Source organism: Cibotium barometz, chromosome 26 (genome assembly GCF_041138505.1).
Source record: "Cibotium barometz isolate CiBa-2024 chromosome 26, ASM4113850v1, whole genome shotgun sequence".
NCBI lineage: Eukaryota > Viridiplantae > Streptophyta > Polypodiopsida > Cyatheales > Cibotiaceae > Cibotium > Cibotium barometz.
In genome coordinates this window covers 8,183,695-8,191,345 of record NC_141071.1, presented here as the reverse complement: position 1 = coordinate 8,191,345, position 7,651 = coordinate 8,183,695, and the positions used below count along the sequence as shown (strand labels likewise).

General features: G+C 43.6%; 1 long non-coding RNA gene across 1 annotated transcript; it reads right to left on the bottom strand.

Annotated features, from left to right (window-relative positions):
- Window positions 1-1,426: 1,426 nt before the first annotated feature.
- LOC147623630 (uncharacterized) lies at window positions 1,427-1,770 on the bottom strand. The gene is made up of 2 exons (XR_015269268.1): window positions 1,650-1,770; window positions 1,427-1,558 (listed from the first exon to the last, which is right to left on the bottom strand). It is a non-coding gene; the product is annotated as an uncharacterized LOC147623630 (long non-coding RNA).
- Between the last annotated feature and the right edge of the window lie 5,881 nt (window positions 1,771-7,651).

Sequence of the window (7,651 nt, the reverse complement as noted above, 5' to 3'; positions counted from 1 at the left end):
GTGGCATTTCCAGCTCTGATACCAAGTGTCACGGAGCGGTGATCTCGGGTTGTGTTTTGGGTCCGAGCTCCCGCTCGGGACTAGGCAAATCTAGTACAAAACTGAAAACAGAGAATACTTGCTGAATGATGCACACGAAGAGGATGACGAGCCGGTCGTTTTTTGAGTACTAGAAACTCAAAAACGGACATCGTATGAAGGAGATATGACCAAAAACGTACAAGTTGCAGTAGGAAACGGTATCAACCAAATGCGGGCTTCCAACCCAAAAACTTGTATTGATTCAATGCCAACACTGCTCGATGAGATTACAATGGGGATCACAAGAGTGATGAAAGAAAAGACTTATGGGTATCTGAGGCGCAGGATCCCTTGCCCCCCACAAGCCGTCACTACAAGGGATTGGGCTCATACCCGCGCTCCTAGCCGCTAAAAATGACTTGTGAAAAAAAGTAGCGGGCCCGTGTATCAGCGCGTGTATCATCGCGGCCAGAGACATGCGTGTAAAAGCGCGTGTATGGCACCTCTCAGATGCGCGTATACACGGGTGTATAGCCGCGTTTTTTTTTACAGACGCGTTGATACATGTGACTATACACGCTTTTTTTTTATTTAGACGCGCTTATACACGGGTCTATAGCCGCGTCCTATTCAATTCAAACGTATCAGACGCGTTTATACCTGCGTCTATACACGCGTTTCTTTAATTTAGATGCGCTTATACACGCGTAATTACCAGTTTTGATGCATTAATACACGCGTAATTTCCAGGGTATCCGCGTAGATACACGCGAGTTTTAGCAGTTCTGACGCGTTTATACACGCGAACAAAGAGCCAAAAAAAAATCTAGAGAGTGCTATTTGGTGCCTGAATACTGTTCCAGCATTCCAGCACCCAATAGCACTCTCTGGTTTTTTTTTTTTTTGTGCATTAGACCATCCCATTAGACCATCCACGAAGAACATATGCACGAGGGAGATTAAGACAAGAACGACATGAATGCATACATTGTCAATACACGATTCAAGACAGACATGAATGTAATACTATCGATCAATCAATTCAATATTACTATCAAAATTTCATACATGTATACAAGGGAGTCCATATCTCGAAGTAGCCCATGGCTTGAGTTTACAAAAAATATATACAATCACATCCTCAATATGGAATGTGATACTATAAGTCTGAGTACTACTCAGACCCAGATGATGACTCGGTGCTCCCTCCATGCTCAGATGAGCTCACATCGGTCGGAATGTCCGAGGAGTAGTGCTCACGTCCACCCTCTGCAGCGGCGGCCGGTGGATCATCAGCAGCTTGTGCCTGTTCAAGTAATATATAGTATATAAGTATATATATATGCAATTCAATAAACCAAAACCATTCGTTTAGAATTTTCAAGTACCTGTCGACCGTATGGTCTCATGGCCATCTCAAACTGTGCGTCCGTAATACGTCCCTCGGCTTTGAAGATGGCCCACGTGTCACGTCTGCTATGCCGGCGAGCATACGCAGTATCGTGGGTTGTGGGCTTCCTCCCCGTAACCCGTCTCGCTGTATCATAATCAACACAATTTGTAAGATTAAAACAATCATAGAATCAATGAATTAAGTAAACAATCAAATAAAGTGGCAAGATACTTACGAACTCTGCCTCCCATGACTCGACGCCGCCAGATCCGAAATGCGAAGATCCAATGGTCTCCATCTGGATCCGTCGTGCCTCCACATGCTGCCTGCTCTTCACGCCACCCTCTACTCGTTTCTTTGCCTCCTTCCACTCGCGTTTGTGCACAGTGGCAGGTTTCTCGGCAAGATAGCCACCCGCAGCTACATTTAGCCGGTCATCGTACGCGAGTTTTTTAAGGTGAGATCTTTTATTACTTAAGATCTCCCTTATTCGCGTCCTTCCCCATACATCCGAGAATGTAGCATGTGGGGGATTGGGGTACCGACTATGTACAGCCTCTATCACCTCCCCAACTAAACGGCTATTTTGATCTTTAAATTTAATAAAACAATTTCTATATGAGTTTGATACTACCCCACGCATGTACTCCATTACCTCCCTCCCCCTCGCATCCATCACTATCCCGCCCCTATCCGTCACATCATAGCAGACCACTCTCTCTATCTCTCTCATCTCCTCCTCTTCCGAACTGTCTCCTCTAACTCTTCTCTCTCTATCTCCTCTCTCACCGCGTGCCCTACTACCTCCCCCACCTCCCCCACCAAAGCACCCGCCGCATCCTCCACTCCCACTCTTCCTACTGCTGCGGGTGGAGTCACGACTGGGGGATTGTCTACGTGACGGTGGCTGTGAGCCCTGACGTGACGGTGGCTCTGAGGGAGCACGTGATGGTGGCTGTGAGGGTGTACGTGAGTGTGTCTGGGACGAGGTATGTCTCCTCGGTGGACGTGGAAGAGGAGAAGCTGCATGTCGTCTCGTCGGACTCGGAGGAATAGACGGCACTGGGGATACTCGCGGTAGGGGTATAGACACCAGGCAGGGAAGGAGGGGGATGGGCATACATATACTCTGTAAGCTCAACCGGACCAGGTTGGCGCCCAAAATGATTCATCATCTCCATCAGCCAATTGCTGTACGCAAATGGATCGGATGAAGAACCTGGAATATCCATAAAAAACCTGCAACAAACATCTTCATGTACATCATGGGCTGTCTTTTGACTCACATGAATATCATCATTCAAGTCAGTTGTGTTGCCTGCAAATCATGAAGTCTGAAACGCCGCAGTCTCGTGCAGAAACGCGTGTATAGACCCGTCCAGAGACGCGTGTATACACCTGTCAAGAAATGCGTGTATAAACCCGTCGAGAAACGCGTGTATACACCCGTCAAGAAACGCGTGTATATTCGCGTGAACAGACTCTGCAGACAGGCTACACGCGCTTTTACACGCGTTTCTACACGCGACCTGCGAAATTTTTTTTTCGAAAAGACCGACCCCCGACAAAGACAGACAGAATGTCCTTATAAAAGGAGCCCCTATCAGGATGCAGTAACCCAATCGTGTGCACAGAAGCAAAAGGACAAACCCAAAGAGCAAAGAGCAAATAGCATAAAGAAATCTGACAAAAGAGACAAGACACAGGACAAAGTGACTCACCTCTGAAAAAGTGAGTCCTCTCTGCTCCTTCTCTGCTCCCTCCTTCTCCCGTGTGTGTGCTCCTTTCTCTGCTCCCTCCTTGTTGTTGGAAGAGGCGAAAACAGGCGAAAACGCAAGCAGAGTCGATTTCTTAGTTCAAAATCTATATTTGGGGAAGGCGGGCTATTTTTAGTTTAAACATACCGTCGCGTTTATATTCGCGTTTATAAACGCGTGTATATTCGCGTGTATAGTGTTTTAGCTGCGTTTATACACGCGTTTTGCAGGCTTTACCCGCGTGGATACACACGATTTTTAGGAAGTAGCCGCGTTAATACACGCAATTTTTAGGAAATAGCCGCGTGAATACACGCGATTTTTGTGCTTTCATTAAAAACATATAATGATTTTGTGTTTTCTGATTTGTACACAGGATGTCATCAACCTCTTCAAGCAGTTCTGGGGAAGATGAGACAATGCGTCATCGTAATCGCGATGTGTGGTTGGGACAACGGATCAAATGTATGTGTAGTCGATGTCAAGGATGCATTGTACGAGCACGTCGAATTACCTTGAATCACATCTCCATGTATGGAGAATGGAATCAAACAAGTTTAGAGGTGAGTAGATGTAAATTGATGGTATTCAAATGACTCATGGTATCCAAATTAAATTAATAGAGTTGTAACATATAATTTGATAAATTGAAGCAGGATGCAGTACCACACCCTAACATGGTACCCTACGCGTGACGAGAGCACGTAAAGCGTCGACGAGATGATGCTGGAGCTTCGGGATCTATTGTCAGAGATGAGTGGGAAAGGGATGACAATAGCCCTGCACCCCACGAAGTTGTGGAAGAGGAGGTGCTTGATGATATGGTGCGGAATCTTTTTAAGGATGATCCCAAAGGTATGGACGACGATGATATGGAACAAGAGCATCTTTATAAGGCTTCATCGACACCGGTGTTTGAAGGGTGCACATTCTCTGTTTTACGTGCTTCACTTGAACTACTTAATATACAAACAGTTTATGGATGGAGCAATGCAAGTCTTGACGCATTGTTGAAGTAAGCATTCTAACTTACAAATTTGAATTAGTGGTTTAAGGTTTAGAATTTAAGACTAATTATAATTGATGATATTGGATGCAGGCTATTATCAAACATGCTTCCAAAGGAAAATAGACTACCCACCTCAAGAGACATAGCGAGGCGCTATGTGACATCTCTTGGAGGACTGGATTATGATAAAATACATGCATGCGTCAATTATTGCATTCTCTTTCGTGGGACGCATAAGGAGGCTCTACATTGTCCCACTTGTGGTGAAGCAAAGTACAGAACAGATATGAAGAGTTTTGATGTACCTCGTAAAGTCTTGCGACACTTTCCTATAATTCCTCGCATCAAACACATGTTCAAGTGCAAATCCATAGCAGAGCTCATGTCATGGCATTCCTCACATCGATCGGATGATGGCATGTGGAGAATTCCCGCAGACACTCCTGCTTGGAAGCATATTGAAGATGAGTAGCCCAGCTTTAAAACAGAGCCCAGAAACTTGAGACTTGGCCTGGGTATGAATGGAGTGAATCCATTTGGTTTCAAAAGCACCGCATACAGCGTGTGGCCAGTTGTGTTGGTGAATTACAACCTTCCACCATCAATGGCGATCAAGAAGGGACATCTTATGTTATCCCTTCTAATTCCAGGGAAACATAAAGTCAAGCATATGGATGTTTATCTTGAACCACTGATTGATGAGTTGGAGGAACTATGGAGAGGTGTTGCGGTGGTGGACATTAGTAGGCCTCCCTCCTCTCGACACTTCGACTTAAAAGCAGTGTTGATGTGGACAATGCATGACTTTCCAGGATACAGCGATTGTTCTGGTAAGAATTCTAATTACCTCCCTACTCTATTACTATTGGCTATATATATTAATTAGACGGTTTGACTTTATTTTACTAACTTTTATTTATATTTTAACAGGTTTGAAAACATCGGGTAAACATGCATGTCTTGTTTGTGGCCCTTCGTTAGTACATGAGTATGCTGATGGTTTGTGTAAGACTATATTCGATAATCATCATCGATTTCCCCCCTCAGATCATCCTAAATATGTTGCTAGTAAGAGTAACATTCCTCCACAAACACTTCATGCAAAAGATTGGAAGCGTATTTGGGAGTCTACAACTATTCTTCCTCCAGATGGCATGAACAGGTATAGTGATGTTTTTTCAATCTTGTTTTGTGTAGTCTCTAATTGGATTAAAGGTTACATAGAGCAATCCCTTGTGTAGGTACTCCATTTTTTTTCGGCTGCCATATTGGACCCATCTTAAGATCAACCATCTTCTTGATCCCATGCACATCTTCAAGAATGTGGGATCTGGTATTTGGGAACATATTACTGGTAAACGAGACAATGTTAGCGTACGTGAGGACTTGCGGGTCGCAGGACGTATGCGTCAAGCTTGGCCACGAGAGGTGGGTGGGCACGTTCGTCTTCTGCCTGCACCATGGATTATATCAAAGAAAGAGGAGAAGCAGGTAAAGCAGGCCATCACCACTTTGCGTACTCCCACTGGATGCATGAGATCATTGAAGGGAGCCTTTACAACCACTAAGAAAAGAGGCGTTGAGCAACTATATGGGTTGAAGTCCCATGATTGGCACAAGATGCTTCAAGTAAGTGTTTTCCAAGTCTTGTACGTACGTTGAAATCAAATTTTGTAATGCCATAAACCATAAATGTGCTCTTATGTGCGCAGTTCATACTACCTACCAGCATCGGCCATTGTGCAAATAAGAGTTTGAAAAAATGTATTTATAAGATGGGCGAGCTTGTGAGGTATGTAAAACCCATGCTCAGATCACCCTTCATTATACCTTGCAAAATGAACGTGCATGAGGTACAACGTACTATTTATTTATTTTTCAGATATGTTAGTTCCAAAGCAATTGATCCAGCCACGTTGGATGATGCGCGTGTTATGGCAGTGGAGGTGGTTTGTTTGGTAGAGGAGACTTTTCCGCAAACCATTCTCACAAGTCAACTACATCTCATTGTGCATTTAGTGGACGAAATTGCTTTATGTGGTACTGTGCATGCACGCTGGATGTTCTTCCTAGAGCGCTTCATGAAGACCTTAAAAGACTTTGTGAGGCAAAGTGCAAGGCCTGAAGGAAGCATGGCCGAGGGTTGGTTGATACAAGAGTCTCTTGTATATATTTCAGAATTTCTTGGTCAGGTAGACAGCTCTTTGCCACGACTATGGAGCAATGAAGAGGACTTGAGGATGACCTCTATTGTGCCTCAAGGAAAAGGACAGAGTAAAGTAATTGACAGAACATTGATTGATGATCTCAATTTCACTTGTATCCTTAATAGTGATGTGATGAGCAGATGGGTTACAAGATATGAGGATGCAAAGACAAGCAGGCAAGCAGAAAGAGCTCTCTTTCGGAGGCAACATGGCTCTCGGAAGGCGTACCCTAAGCATCTAGCAACACTTCCGAATGATATCCATGTTGATTGGTTGCATGAGGAAATGGAGAGAGCAGAGAGCGACGAGGGGCTGCATATCACGGCGGAAGAATGGGAGTATGCACGAGGATGCATGTCAAAGGTACATAGAACTAATGTTTTGCATTAGTTGTAAGTGATTTGCTTTTAATATTTATTCACATTGCTTACACAAATATTGCTTCTATTTTGGTCCAGTGCACTATGTTCAATGCTATATGGTGTGAAGGCAAGCATTTTCGAACACAAATAATTGATGAAAAGAGAAATACACAAGATTGCGGTGTCATTAGTAGCTTTGAGGGAGCTAATGAAAAAATGGATGATTATTGTGGCATAATCCAAGACATATTTAGGCTTGACTTTCGTCGCTTCTTTGTGTATGTTTTGGATGTCAAATGGCAAATGAACGTGGTGGAAAAAGGGCCTGATGCAACGATAAAACGCCATGCAAGTGGATATGTAACTATTGACTCTACAAAGTTCTGGCAAACAAAGAAAGATAGGCTCGTATTGCCACAACAATGTGAGCAGGTATGCATTTTTTTACTAATGTGTTTCATGTACATATATATCTAAGCTCGCATACCCCTTGACTTTTGATATGCTAATTAATTACTGTACTGTGTGTATTTGAGTAGGTTATCTATCTACCAATGGTGCATGACATCAAATGGTGGTACGTCATCCCTATTGCACCACGTTCCAAAGTGATGTATAATACATTCACTGATATGGAGCATATGGAGGATGTAACAAGCCGCAATGAAGATGATGTCGAACATGCCATTGAAGATGTTGTGATCGATGATCAAGAAATAAGAGATGATCATGATAATGAGGATGAGCATGCCATTTCTCATGATCATGAGAATGACCCTACCATTGAGGATGATGGTGATGTTGATGAGGATGATCAGGACATCGATACCATTATCAATGGAGTACAGAATATCGATAGTGGAATAAATTTAATCGTAGCCTTACCAATTGATCAAATGGAT